Raw genomic sequence first — 15,587 nt, forward strand, 5'->3', positions numbered from 1 at the left:
TCTTTGTGAAAGCTTATGAATAATTACAGGATAGAGGCCAGATTTGACTTTTCAAAATGCAAATCCAGACCGGCCCCGAGAGGGGATTGGCCTGAACTCCTCAAATACAGGGAGGAGAACAAAGAGCAAGAGAGAGCAGAGGAGTCACCCATTTTATTAATTGTGTTGATTTTAGGAGGTGCCCTTTGGAGAAGTCAGTGGGCTAAGTTTAAAGTTTAAATTACTGCATTAGCTTGAAGGAGGATGTGGCAGAAAGTTTGTAAAAAAAACAGATTCCACTGCTTATCTGTGAAAGGCACAGGAGTCCTTAGAGGTCTTTCAATGTCCTCTTAATTCTTCTCGGCCAGCTCTGAAAATAACAATGTCTGGATTTGGCAGAGGTTATAAAATATATACTGTATGCGCTTTTTGAATTTAAAAACAGTTACTGTTGGAGTTGGAGCTGATGGGAGAGCTATTGTCTTGCTTTTGGCACAGCTGGTCAGCCTCCTATATGGTGCCCTTTAAACCCTCTGGGTCCTTTAGAGTAAAGGCATTTTTTTCCAGGTCAGCTCACTTGTTGGTCTCTCACAGCTGAGTCCCGCTGGCGACTGTTATTATAGCACATATAGGATAATTAATGGTGGCCCACGGGTCAGAAGAGCTGAGCAAGAGAAGCTGGCACTGAAGAGTTATGATGTTCTCCCCTCCCCCACCACATGTCACGCAGCCCAGGGCGCCTCCAGAGGTCTTGTAGGCAGATGCATAAGGAATAACAAGGCCAGTTTGTGTCGTGACATCAGGTTTAGGCTGCACCAGGACCCCTGGAGGATCCAATGATACCAAAACGCTGTGCCTACAGAGAGGTCAGAAACTTACGCAATCGCATTTTGCACATGAAACCTCCATTTTATTAAAGAGGAGCCGCCACACCATCACCTCACTGATCTGAAATGTATTACAGTAAGACAAACCCACACCCACACAATAAATTCTAATGCAGAACCACTGAGTTTACATGTACACATGGTTGCACTTTGACACTTGGGTTATGTTTAGATTTCTATGTGATTTCTTTGTGTTTGTAATCCAATTCAGTTGAAAAATCCCAACTGTGCTGCTTTAAAGTTGCATTTAGGATTTAAAAACAGCAGTTTTATTTATCATGCCATTAGTACATGTTCAAAATATGAGAGACATTGTGCATTGGTGCTGCATGATGGTGTTGTGAGCTTGTAATTGCACTAGTAAAGGTCATTATATACAGACTATATACAGTGTAAAACATGAGCAAGAGCAAGTAAGTCAACCATGCTGAAAAAGCTTCAGGCCACGGAGTCGCTGGCACCTCTGGGAATTCCTCTCATTCGTCCTTTGCGATGATAATTTGTCCCTGAAGGATACTGTGAGGTGCGTGCTTCATGCGCATGTGTCATCACTCGGCTACTGTGGCCCACTTGGGTTTAGTGTAGCGAAGGGAAAACCTGGAATTGAAAAGTGTTGCATTTGTTAAGATTCTGCATCCAAAAAAGTTCAATAATATAAAGAAATAAAAGATATTACAACTGGAAGCCAAATGCTTGTTATCGCAAAACATTAGCATTATAATTCAAACGTGGTCCATCTAGTGGGATTTGTGCTCTTTTGTGGAGTGTGTGGTCATAGGTGGTCGAGGCTGCAATTTTTTGGTAATCTGACTCTCACCTCGAACCAAAGACGAGGTTGATCTGCTTGCCTGTGAGAGAAAAGAGACAGAGAGGGAGCGGCAACATGATCCTGATTCAAATTTATTGTAAATTTAGTCAATTCCCCCTCAATGTAACATGCTTTCTTTCTGTTTTCACTGCTGTCCAAATATGGGACTGCTAAATGGGTCAACAGCCGGTGCATGCGTGTCAGTGAGTCCCTTCTGGTTGAGAGATGACCCCCTGCCAACACATTCAGCAGAAAAAGAAAACTGCTGATGCTCTCATATGTGGGGTCCTTGTTTGCTTTTGAAACCGCCACACAGCTGGAATTTGAATATGTGGGACACGAGCTCTGAAGTGAACTCACTTTGGGAAAAGGCCATAGCATGAGTGAATCTTTTTGATGCGCAGGTTGTTTAGAGGTCAGAAACTCCCGCCATCTGTGGTTTTTGCGTATTGAGACAGGGAGATGAAACTGCAGATTCCATGTATCCCTTCGATTTTCTGGTGGACATAATGAGGAATAGCCCCTGCTGCAAGTCTGGAGTCCAAATGTCAACATCACAATGATAGACAAGTTGGCGGTTTTTCAAAAGTAAATGCAGGCTAAATTGGCATTTCATTCCACACAGATGTGACGTCATGTTTTAGGCCCTTTCTGTAAATTATATGCACACTCTGTTGTCTGCTGCAGCCACTGCTTGTTACTGAACTTTGGAAAATGTAATTATATATCACAGGCTCCTTGGATGATCAACATTTTGTACTATTTTAACCATGTGTTCACGTCTGTTTTCTGAGGTCATGTTTTCCATCTTTAGGAGGTCGGTTTGTGACACAGCTATTTGGCACATAAAGCAAACGATGAGGTAATGCAAGATGCCACACGCCTAGGACAACAACAGAACCAGCATAGCTTGAAAATGCCCTTGGTAACAGGATTTTCTGCGCTCAGGGCTCTTCGTACAGCATTAATTTTGGATTAGAATCAGTGGCTAAACAGGTAACAATAGTTCAGTTTTGGCTAAAGTTAGCCAAACACAAAGGTGGATGTGTCTGAGCAATCTTCTGCACGGCTTATGAGATTATTCCACCACTTCACTGGCAGAACATCAAGATTATGTCTACTCCACACGTCTGCAGGCATGAGGGAAAAGTAGATGATGACACGGAATACAGCGCCAGCTCTGCTGTAATCTTTATTAGCTGCCAATCGGAAGCTCAACGTGGGCAATATCGCCTTTAATCTGTATTTCAATAGTGGCGATTGGGTTATTCAGTCACATTGACCGTTGTCAGCAGGTCTGGGGCCTGACGTACAGTAGCTGAGGGAAAGTGTAGGTGTGATTATCCTCCCCCCTCCAGGCACTTTTGCTTTTGCAGCCTGCTCCAGCAAAAAATGATGCCAAATCAAGGCTGTCCTCTGTGGCCAAATGCATGAAAATGTACATTGATCAGCCTTTTACATGAAAGGCCTCTTGTTCATACCACGGTATATACAGTACATACAATATATCGATCTCTTTCAGGATATTTTTTCCAGCAAAACTACGAAAATAGTCTGGGTCATACAAATAAGCATGATCATTTAAGACGCTTCAATCCTGTAAACTGGCCTCCATTTTAAGGGAACTCTGGAATTTTTCCATTGAAAACCAACGTGGTAAGAGCTTGATTTTGTTTTTCTTTCAAGTAATTGTAGAATTTCTAGCTGTTGCATCTTTTATTCTGATCTGTTGTTTGCTACCCTGGATGTCATCATCAAGGCACATGACACTATAGCTCAGGTTGTGCACACAGTTCAGTCCCCGGTGTGACAGGAACATACATGGACAGAAGATGAGGCTTTTACACCATTACAGCCTGTATGAGGCTGGGGAATATCCACTGACGGTATTTTCTGGTGCTGATCTTCAAATACCGGAGCTGTTCCAGGCTGTGTCCTGTCTCATCTGTCTCCTGTCTCCTGTCTCCTGTTTTCGTTCATGCCACTGTCGCATCATCAGGCTGAACACCTTCACCTGAGCCCCTGCACTGCATTATCACCTGCTGCCAGCATTATTGCCCTGGAAAGCAACACACTCCATCTAAGTGTTCTTTTCCTCGTGCCTGGCCTCCACCACTAATTCTCAGACTGATTTTTTTTCATGCCGACCTCATTTAACTCCGAACCGGTAAACTCGCAGTTCATCGTCTTTCTGTTTTTCTTCCGTGAGCTATTTGCGAGTTCAGTTTGATTGGCCAGGTTCGGATTTACTTCATTTTGAAGCTTATTCTCACCCCACATAGTCCCAAACTCCAGCAATAATCAGAAAAAATGTGAAAAACCTAAAGTGAAAAGTGATCCTGGTTAATGATATTTAGGCAGACCCTAACCCTAAGCCTGGGTAAGGGGGTCCGAGTCCTAGTTCTAACTGTAGTTCATCTCATTACAGTATTTGATGATTTGGCAGCTTCTGATGAAGGTGCCATTTCAATTCTGGGGTGTAAAAGAATCTTATATCCTGATTTAACCCCCCAAAATGATGCCCTTGTACATCAGGGATGACCCTGATCTAAATGAGAATATGTCATTTGGAGATTTTAGCTGTGTGGCTCATCTGTTTGATTAATAAATTGCTGTAAGCCTCCCAGCTGTCCATCATCAGCCAGCCACAAATCTGTGCCTGCCCAAATGATACAATCGGCTTTTAAGTAGATAGATGTACTAATTAGCCCTTGACCTTAGCCTCACCTTTTCCCTTCTTCTCGAGCTGTAGCTTGCAATTGAAATATAAATAGTTTAAAATTCAGGCGTTTAAAACAGATACAGCTATCCAAGAAAATGATCAATCCTGTTGAAAACCCCCATCCCACTCAGTAAAGTGTTGAGCTTGAATTTGAAAACATTTGCTGATGCTGCGTCTTCTTTTCCTGCAACGACGGTGCAGGAAAGGAAAACCCTCAAAGCCCGGCAAAGTTGCAAACACATCTGAAAATACTGCAGTCTGAACGTGCTGTTCAAGTGAGCCTTGAGGTGCAACATCTCCACTTGCACTGCACTTTTTCCTGGATTCTTCCTTTTTTAGGACCGGCTTAAAATGTGATTCTTTCCAACTGTTTCTGGAAACTGGACTTTGCACCTCTGAAAGGGATTTAGCCATATTTTCCACTGGGATTCTGAGTCCAGATTTTCTTTTCTCCTCAGAACGTCCTCCCATGGAAGGTGTGTGGATGAGCCAAGATGCTGCTGGATAGCGTCTCCCCGCTGTCTCGCCATCCATCTGCTCTGGATCAGATGCGCAGAAGTGGCCAAGAAGCTCAATGTTGCACGTAATGGAAGCACAAGTTTCCCGTCCGCCGGACAAAGCACTTGCAGTGGCGGATTCCTCAGCCCGCTTCATGCTTGCCTGAGTCTGAACACATGACAAGTAAAACCTGGCGGCACGGGCTGGGTGGTGGGGCTGGGTGGGGGGGGGTGCGGGGGGATGGGGGTATGGGAGGAGGAGGGGAGATGCTAAAAGTGATCCTAAGTGTTTGCATTTGTGTGTGCAGTGCATGTGTGGATGCTCGAATCAGCTGCCTCACCTTTCTTCTCCATCTACCCTCTCTCTTCGTCCTCTCTGAGGTTGCTGTTGTTCTGCTGTTTTTTGTCCTCCGGACTGGAATAACCACGCTCTTTCTCTCTGTGGGAGGACCATGTGAGGCTCTTCAACGTAAGTACCTCCTTTGTTACTCAGGTCACTTCTTTGGCGGCATTCTTTTAGAGACAGTGAGGCTATTCCCCCCCTCCACCATCACAGAAGCTGAACAATAGCTCATCATACAACTAGAGTGGATCGGGATGCCGTGCGGGTGGGTGGGTGTTTTGGTAGGGGGGAGTCTGTTTGCTCCATGTGGGCTCAGATTAAGAGTTTAGTCCACGTGTCTGTGGTTGTTATTGTCTCGGTGTTGCAGTTTAATGGCTTTGTCTCGGCGTAACCTTACACAAACTCTTGGTAGATGGATTATTCTATTCTTTGCTTCTTTTAAGCACATCTGCAGATCTAAAAAAGGATCATTAAAAAAGGATGAGGATATTAGCAATCTGGTGGCAGATCATTGAAAATATACAATATAATTTGAACATTTTTAAACAGACTCAACTTAGTTTATGAATTTGAATCAGACATGCAAATTTCCCCGTGTTTTGGGTTTAGCTTGGTCACCTAGCTAGTTGTAGCCTTCAATGGAATACTTTTAGTCCAGCCTTCATCGTATATATGATGAATTCCAAGTCTGTATTGTAAATAAAAACAGGTTTTTACTCATCTAGATGCCTTTTATAAATAATGAATTGAAACCTTACAAAGTTGTTGAAGTGGAATATTGGAGGGAAACTTTTAAAGGAGCCTGTTTTGAAATGCACACATTTACCATGTTCAAAAACAAGCAAATGCATTCCCTGTACGGATCATTAATCCCCATGATGCGTTGCTATGGTATGTGTTTTGACGTGAACGACAACTGACATGGTCAATGAATAATACAAATAGTGAATACATGCTCCCATCAATAATGGACACTTCAGACCTGACTCGATTCCATCCACTGCACGTGCATCTTTAGCCGCATACCATTTTTAGCTGTTGCTTGCTTTCAAGTCTCACACAACAATGTTGTTTCCTTCAAAGTTCTTAAACAAAATACACAGACCTAAATATTAAAGAAGGATACAAAATATATGCAGGGCTGTAGCAGTCAGCGAGACCTCTTCATGGCTGTTTTAGCAGCAATGGTGCACCATTCAAGTGTTAAATTTAAAGTTTCTGCAGAGGGGTTTAAGTACCTGCCGTCTTTAAAAAGTTTTTGGCAGAGATTATTTAAAAGGTTAGCAAGCAGTATTGAGCCTTTGTGGTTTCTTCAGGTCTCCTTCAAAACCCCAGTCGCGCTATTCTCCTCCCCTTTACAACACACTGCTTGCTATTATCACTCCTGACATGAGGGGGGAGGAGGCGCAAAGGTGGATGCAGCGTGATGTGACAGTTGTTTCCCGGGAGCTACTGACACACCGTTGAAATTAATTAAAAGTGTCTGCTCGGGACGATTGGGAGACACGACATGAACCTGGAGTCATAAATACGGGGAGCGGGGGAAAGTCTGTGTGGAGCCCAGGTGCTCGATGAAGTCAGTATCTACAAATTTTAGATTTGCATACATTTTTGTCTGGTATTGTGGTTTTCAGAAGCCATTTTGCAGTACAACACACACACACGACAGCTGTTGCTAAGCTAATGATGTGTAATTGTGTTTATTGCCCCCAAAACCTTTTTTTTTTTTTAAATTTGAATATTATTTCAAATCACAAAGAACAACTGTTCACTGTTTCCACTCCTACCACCCTTGTTGCCATATTTAAAGCCCAGTGGGGTATCATACTAGGGGGCCTTGGCTTCAGCAACCGCCAATATGTCCGATCTTTTTCATTCTCAGCCAACACCCCCTCGAGCATTCCAGCTATAAAATCCTCATTTCTCTGTAGAGGACTCAAAGGCCTGGCATTCAAGCTTCAGCTCACCAACAGCTGAAGTCTTACAGCGAAGCTTAGAAAGATTTGCAATAGGGAGAAAAGCCAGAGGGGTGGGTTTGGAAAGAGGTAAGATGAACTTAAATACACGTAGAGGCATTTTGCTGGCAATAACCCCCTTACACCCCCCCACCATCGCCGCTGGGCTGCATGAATGCGACGATTTGTTCCGAAGGCGACCAGACGCAGCAGGTGAACCTTCATCTGCACAGTGGTGAAGCCGGAGTGAGCCAAAGACACTCGGTAACGAGATGGAGCGTGAACCAGTCAAGTGTTCTGTTTTGTTCCATCTCTGGTAAATACAGAGCTCTGGCTCTGATACAGCTTCAGCTTTGTTGAGGATCCAGTTGCTCCCAATTCATTTGCGTGCTTGTGCCAACCACTACAGGACAATAGTTGAGTCTTAAATCGCTGGGAACCTTGTCGAGACTCTATTGGCAGGAGAACTCCCACTCACAGACAGATGAGTGCCGATGAGTGCAGGGAAATGGTATGTATGAGGAGGTGATGGGGCTCCAAAATAATGAGCTAAACTGACACTGTGTGGTTGTAGGCGTTCTGATCCGTCGTGATCAAATTACCATCTTCATGGGGTGTTCCAAGGGGACTCTCGTTTGTTTTTCCAAGCTTTCTGTCTTCTCTGCAGTCATTTAATGAGGAATCGCCTTCGTAAAGTGAGCACCTACACATTTTTGGCACGTCCAAGACCAAAGCTGCCCACCAGAACGTCTCAACTATCCAATTACTCCTTAAAGGACTCAGTTTGCATTTAAACCACCAAAGATGTTAAATAAAAGTTCAAACCATGCAACCTTCCTGTTTATGAAAAATCTGGCTGCATTCTGTTGTTGTTGATGAACCACATATTTTAACACTCCTATGCATGCAGCTTATGTCCTTTTCTTCTTCACCGAACTTTTAAAGCAAAGTTCTAAAGGTTCATGAAAAGACTTCCTTTATTTCTTGTTCCTGGCAGATGGATAATATCTGCGAGGTGCTATCCTGGGCTCATCTTGCTTTCTTTCATTTTACTACGTCCTCCTTTGTGTATTTATAATCTTATGGGTTGTTCACTGGTCTTTAGTCCCATCTAATACTTAAGTTCAAGAAAATTTCAAACGGTTTTCTCCAGTAAAGAAAATGAAAAAAAAAAAAGATCCAATTTTCTTGGAGCAAGTGAGTGATTATTTATCGAACTCAACACTATTCCAGCTGCGTTTTTTCCCCACGCCTCGAAGCATACTCACATTCTCTGTGGACTCTAGTTGAGATGATGCTGTGTTGTGACCCTTCTGACATCCCAGACATCTCTTTTTTAAAGAAAGCTTGGAAAAAAAATAAATTAGAGAAAGCAATCTGCTGATGTATCAGCATGACAAATTTGACTTGCATGATTGTGTCAATGTTTGGATTTGACTTCCTGGAATATCAGCATAATCATATAAGATTTTGGAAGCCTTGCGGGTTATTATAAAACACACAAACACAAAAATTAAACCTAAATAATCTCACGTTCAAGTGGTAAAGTCTCATACCAGGACTTCACACATCCCATGTGAATGGAAAATTAAACCTGTCCCCGTTTTCTACCTGAAAGCTAAACTGGAACGGAGATGCCTCATTTGCTTTCTTTGTCCTCGTGTGTGTACACGAAACAGTTGAGTGGGTAAATCCCCTCTCACACGCTCTCTTGCTCTCTGTTCCACTTTTGGAAACATTTCCCCCTTTTGCACAGGTGCAGACATTGAACTAAATGAGGATCTCAGGGAATTCTGGACTTGGTCGCACCATCTGATACAACGGACGGGAGCAGCCGGTCAGGCCCACTTTGTTTGTCGCTCCCACCTGCCCGTCGCCTGAAAAAACACCGCCGTAGGCAGCTCGAAGCCAGCTCCATTTAAACTCAAAGGAGCAGCTGAAAAATCAAGACTGGATGGCCATAAATCAAAGAGACCCTGCCTAGTCCGAACTCAGCCGAGAGATAAAACCAACCCACCGCGAAACGAGACGCAATTTGTATCTCCTGCTCTACAAAGTTTCTGAGCCTGTGTGGCTTAGTACATCATCGATTAATGCTGCAGCCCGGCTTTAATGCTGCTGTCTGCGCTAATTCTCTATTTGATTAGCTGAAGCCTGGAGTCAATGTGTGGCCTGCAAGCTGAAGTGAATCAATGTGTCCCTGTGGTGAATTTATAAGCTGGGGGAGTGCTGCTGGAATAGATGTGCCCAGAGCTGGAGGAGCAACGTGACAGTTGCGGGCTCCCGTGTGAGCCCAGAAAGAGACATTGGCTAAAAGGGGTTGTCCAGGTGTGGTTTTGATTTGGTGGGAGCTTCAGTGCATACCAGGACACTCTCATTCAGTTCAGCTATTTTTGGATTTACTGCCAAAACTCAAGAAACGCTGCTCTTTGTTTCACTGCATAAAAATGGAAACAGCCCAAATAAGTTCAGTTTGAACAAGCCTTTAAAAAAGGGTTAAAAAAAAGGTCACGCTATCAAGCTCCCAAAAATATTGCCTACATCTGAAAACAGTGCCTGTCACCATATGGCTGCAAATGCTGTTACCAGGACAACGGATGTCGTGGCGAAAATACAACATTATACTGTGAGACCACAAATCCAAGGAGGAGCCTTGTCAAATACCAAAATACAGAAGTCAGAGTTGGAAGAACTGGTCGCACCGTTGGAGGAAAAACAAGGAGAGCTCTCTCATGTTCACAGGAAAAGTGATCTTTGGTTGACTTGAGACAAGCAAAAACACACTTTTTGAAAGTTTCCTCATCATCATAAATCTTTTCTGTCTTCCTAAATGCATCTCACAGTTAAAGTGTCAATTGTCTTTGGATTGAAACATAACCAAAATGGGAAATATCTAGAAATTACTTGATTAGCTTGTTTCTGGTCACTTCAGTTGCTCAAAAGACATGATGTTACGACTGACCTGTAAAGAGTTAGCAGGTTACACTGCTAATTTAGCATGCTAATAAGCTATCAGCTATTACAACTTTTGCTGTTTTTATAAAACATGACTGTCTGTCCTTATCTCTCTTTTTTCTGGAGCAAGGTTTCATTCAAGCAAGGATGGCATGTTTAAAGTTTTTTTTTCATGCATATTTGGTATGTTCACATCATCTGGGACACGTTTTGATGTTTTCACAGTCTTTTGGCACCGACCCTTTTGACCAGAGGGTCAAACCTGCAGACCGACTTTAATTATTGGAAGCAGATCACATTCTAAAGTCTAATATTTCTTTGAATTTATACTCTTTGTAGTTACCACTTAACATCACATATTTGGCCTGCGAGGTATAAACTAAAATCTTAAAATTTCCAACTAGATTTGAATAACACTAAGCAGCCTTTTACCATTCTTGTAAAAACCACTTTTGCAAGTCAGCACTGCATACAAAAAATCTAATGTGACGTTTAATCCATCTGAAATTGCTTTTATCTGATAATCGAACAGAAATTTGCCCACCACCAGTGCTAAATGTGATTGATTTGTTTGGTACAGGCTTCATAAATGACCTAAACCACAACTTCATGATTTATGCAGAATACAGTATAAGCTGATCCGCCAGGATTAAAGTTACAAACAAAACATGGAGATTGTGTTTAGTGCCATTCAAGGAGTATGAAATGCAGTCTGACTAATGGTTGGCTAGATTGGCCTGTTCGAGTCAGACAGCCACAGAAGTTGGACAAATACACACACAAAGCGCTGTGGAAAAGTGCTGCAGGTTGTGTATTGATTAAACTTCTGCGGTCAGTGTGTGTGTCTGTGTGTGTGTGTGTGATTGGGCCTCTACGGTGCTGGCAGGAGTAAAGTGTTGATTCTGCCTGAGGGAATGGTTGGAGCTCAATAGAAATAAAATCAAGACACAAAAAGGGCGGACAACTGCGTTGGAAGAGATTGTTGTTGCTTTAGATAAGTATCTGTTTTCTCCATGGGGAGGAATTCACAGTCTTTTCCTGAATATTTGCCACAGCCATCTCAGCATCCACATTTCCAATCATATGTTAATAATTTTCTTTTTCAGGGGGTGGATTTCGCAACCACATCTATAGTTGCTGAGTCATTGCAAACTTTTTCACCAGGAATTGTTTATCTCCCGCACCAAGCCACTGTCACCTGTGAATCCCTGCATTTCAAAAACTCAATCAATTATTCAAGCCACTAATGATCCAACTGAGACCATCATTTATTCCATTTATTATTTACTGCTGTCTTATCCTGTAATCACCATGTCATCATACCATACTGGGCCTCCTCTCCATCCTCATACAAAATACATGTCCTCAGATTAATGTTGCAGCGTCCCCTCATTCCTCTCACACGTATGACAGTTTGTACCCCTCCGCATCTCCTGTAGGCATCTCTGCTACCTTTACTGCCACCAAGGGTACTTGAGTAGGTTTGTTATATCCTTGGAGCAATGTGAGATGTCACCACTCGCTGCCCTGATACGGGGGAACCCACCGATCAGAATATTTTCCTACTGCCAGGCTCACTCTGGCATATCGACCTTTGCAGTGCAAACATGGTGGTGATTGACCGCGGGGAAGATCGCAGTGCCTGGCTTTTACTTATAAGTTATTAATGCCTCATGCTGTCATTTCAGACACTTAGGAAAAAGTCCATTTCTTTTCACTCTGCGGGGGCTCTTCTCCAACAGCAGTGCATGACTATAAAGTAACATTTGTGCACAACATCTCAGATTTTTCCTCTCAGGGCTCCGAGGGAAAAGGGCTGCGTGTTATAACCAAAGTTTGGTACGGCGCCACCAAAGCATTTCCGCGCTGACGGCAGGGTTTGGCGTCCCTGCTGGAGCAGTTTCAGGCTCGGCTGATTGAATCATTGGTCCTTGGTTGGAGAGATTTTTCCTGTGGTGCCGACGGTCAGCCTGTTTTTGGTCTCATTGTGCTCCAGTTTTCATTCTTACTCTAACTTTCTCATAGAATGCTTGAAAAAAATACTTCTGTTTGTCACTGAAAACAAACTCCAAAGGCACCAACAGCAAGGTGACTATAGCACTTTTATTTGAATATGTAGCATGACAATGCAATAATTGGAGCATAATTGGGACGTTCTTTCTAAACGCAGTGCGCAGAGGAGATTTTAAATGTAACCCAATATTCCATCTTCTCGCTTTGAATTTCAAACCTTGTATATTGGAAATTAGCTTAGCTATAACCCTGGACTCAGAGAAGGAAAATCTTCAATGCCTCATCACACCGTGATGTCACTGGATGCAAGACAGCAACTATAGCTACTGCACTCTGCTCTGCTTCGAGAACTTAAATAGATAATGTAGCGACGCCTGAAATAGCACATTAGCCTCAGCTCTGCTGTCACCGCCTGAGAGCTGCTTGATGCTGCGGTGAAGTGATGCAGAATATCCACTGACTTATTACATGTGGTTGATAAGCACTGTTTTTTTTTTTTAATCTCTAGCTGTGAAGAATCAACTCTTTCAAGTTTGGGAATTTTTTAGGAAGGCTAAATACCACCCACTTTGCACATTTTAAAGTTTCATTTTATTAGAAAATGCAATTTGGTGAGTCTTAAATGAGTTATGAAGATGGCTCCATTTTCATGCTTCAGTGCACAATCTGGTCACATTTTTCAGCTCGTCTTGATACCAAGGGGATAGTGGGAATACAACCGTGATGAATATGGAGCATGCTGGCCCTGGGAACATACAAAGAGGGGAAAATGTGTCTGTAAAATGAGTCAAATTAAACATGTATTGCATTGCATTGTAAACATTAAGGAATCAGGGTCAGACTGAAAAACTCTACCACCCACCAACCACCGCCTGTCATTTCCATGTTTGGAAGGAGGCTTGTCTGCCTTAATAGTAACCATGAATGTTTGCTGAATGTTAAGTCAGGTTTAGTCCGACTGATTCCCTCTAAATTCAGCGTATTACCAGCCATTATGTCCTTTAGATCTTTGCAAAGATGACCTCTCATCAAATCAAACACCTATAAAACAAGACCTATGTACTGGACTGCAGATTATGAAATTTTATTTGGATTATTTGGAAGAATAAAGAGGCTATTAAAAATATCCACTGTGACCTGATTTAACAGGAATTTCCACTAGTTGTCACTATACCAAGTTTCCCCATCTTAATAGCCTTGGCTCTTGGATCAATTTATAAACTTATAAACCTAGACTGAGAAGCATCTGACGTGGGTAATGATGATGAGTAAATACTAGAAGATGCGGTGTTAAATACTAGAAGATGCAGTGTTGTGTGCTGGCTATTGAATATTTTTGAAAAGTCAAATATGTGGGTTTGTTGTTTGACAATTCTTTATCCTGCTGCTGTTTCTAAGTTTCTACCAATAATTGAAAATGATTCATAAAGTCAGTTTGAGTGGAAATCTTTGGCCTTCATTCGTACATGGATGTGCAGTTTTGGAGGCACTTTCTTTCCATCTGGAACACTTGATGCTGCATGATTTCCGATCGAGACCACCTTCTTTTACTGGATTAAAGGCTGTAGTTATGAGAGTGCCCTAATATTCAGAGTAAAACCAGGTTCAGCCCCAGTTCTGTCCAACCACTGAGCCAGTTTTCAGTGTTTTAAGGGAAACTAAAACCTCAAAAGGAGCCGGAAACCTAATATTTACCAAATGTTGGATATTTTTGTTCACATCAGTCAAACACATACTGGGTCACTTTGAATGGTTATTTTATAATATCTTGGAAAATTAAATTTTATCCTGAAAATTGAGCTACTTAAAGTGCATTTTAAGAGTCTGAACAACATTCCTATTAGAAGCAGTATGGTTTGTTTTTTCTTCTCTATACATAGTGCTGTCAGTGGGGTGTCAGGGTCTATGGATTGAGGGTTTTCAGTGAGGACACAATTCTGTCCTTGACAGTTTAAGGACACCCTGGGCCTGCTGACTTGATGATGATTCCACCTGATGCTGATGCACGTGTTTTTAAGAGCATGCTAGCCTGTTTACACAGTAGCATCTCGGGTAGGTTAGTGGGTGCAGGCGTTTGCATGGTTTATTTGCATTCAGAGTGACAGGAAATGACCTAAAGTGTCTGAGCTTCTGGCCAAGGGATCTAAATATGCGCATGCACAATTGTGGCAGGTTTATATATTCAGACAAATAGCGTGATTTCTTCCCCATCCAGAATAATGACACGTTTAATCACGTCTACTTTCGTGTTGTGGTTGAAAGGAGCCAGCAGGGCAAAGCTGCTCACCAACAACAATGCGTGATTACTCACTCTGACCTCTGGTGCCTCCTTCACCGAACATGCGAAACTGCACTGAATCAAAATACTGTGTGGTTGTCTGACTCATCCTGATGTTCAGAGTGGATATGAGTGAAGTTTCTAGTCCTTATACAGAGAATCTCAGTCATACCAGACCTGAGGCACCCATTGGGAGTATTTGTTAGGCCAATCTGCCAGCCTGCATTTACGTCAACATGCCTATCACAAATCCTCACCCTGAGCTTATTGATTCGCCTCCTAAACACCTCATTGTCAATGTCAAACATCTCATTAATTGGCATTTCAATGCAAGCATAACTTAAAAGCAGAAATCAATGCATTATATAGGATCCAGATTGTCCAAACCAACAAAAATGTCAACTTGTATGCTGTTTTACTAAAAAAATCTTTAATGCATTAATAAACTGGTTGGTACTATCACATTATTTCTACAAACTCCCCAATATTTCATTACAGCTCTCATAGCCACCAGGGGGTGATAAAGACAATTGATTTATTATCATGTGGAATTGGGGGAAAAGTTAAGAAATTTGAGCTTACAGTTAATGTTCTGGCAAATTAAGAACACGTGCAAGTCGTGAACACTTAACAATGTTTGAAAATTCTATTCAAACACATGCTGTAAAAAACACAAACATGTCTAAAAATGTGCAGTCGTGACATGCACATTTTTATACACCTTCATACACAAGGGATTGTGGGAAACATCATTTGCATGATAGCAACGTTGTTGGGACAGTGGCTGATTTTGTTGATCAAAACTCTTCATCTGAAAAGGAGGTTAAACAACGTCATGCAGATGTCATTATCTCTTCTTTTCCCTCAGTCTTCTATAATCTCTTTCTTTTTCCACTATTTCATTTTAAGCCACTTCACGGTCACTCGACGGGGACAGATGGCTCAACAATTGAATCAAATGGAAAAAAAAGAACCCACCTCCACATACTTTCCTCTCCTCCAACTGTGCTCCGAAGAAGCTTCTGTGCCACGACTCCTTTACTACCATCCATCCCTCCTCACTTTCCCATTGGAAAGCAAAGCTTTACTGCCTGCATGTGTGCTGCTTTTAGGAGGTCAGAGGTCAGGTTACGAAGAAATGTGTTGGACA

General features: G+C 42.3%; 1 protein-coding gene and 2 long non-coding RNA genes across 4 annotated transcripts in view; 1 reads left to right on the top strand and 2 right to left on the bottom strand.

Moving 5' to 3' along the window:
* Positions 1-872: 872 nt before the first annotated feature.
* LOC115250724 (uncharacterized) lies at positions 873-5,490 on the bottom strand. Its single transcript, XR_003889292.1, has 2 exons — positions 5,235-5,490; positions 873-1,463 (listed from the first exon to the last, which is right to left on the bottom strand). It is a non-coding gene; the product is annotated as an uncharacterized lncRNA (long non-coding RNA).
* Positions 4,855-15,587, top strand: part of LOC101069053 (E3 ubiquitin-protein ligase Midline-1) — a 48,739-nt gene continuing 38,006 nt past the window's right edge. The window contains exons 1-2 of one of the 2 annotated variants that reach the window (XM_029840461.1): positions 4,855-5,077; positions 5,275-5,362. The gene's annotated coding sequence lies outside the window, so the exon portion shown is untranslated. Of the gene's footprint in view, positions 5,078-5,236; positions 5,363-15,587 lie in introns of those variants that run through there. The other variant, XM_029840460.1, reaches the window with a different exon arrangement.
* Positions 12,232-15,537, bottom strand: LOC115250725 (uncharacterized). The gene is made up of 2 exons (XR_003889293.1): positions 15,416-15,537; positions 12,232-12,904 (listed from the first exon to the last, which is right to left on the bottom strand). It is a non-coding gene; the product is annotated as an uncharacterized lncRNA (long non-coding RNA).

Source organism: Takifugu rubripes, chromosome 8, assembly GCF_901000725.2.
Source record: "Takifugu rubripes chromosome 8, fTakRub1.2, whole genome shotgun sequence".
In the NCBI taxonomy this organism is placed as follows: Eukaryota; Metazoa; Chordata; class Actinopteri; order Tetraodontiformes; family Tetraodontidae; genus Takifugu; species Takifugu rubripes.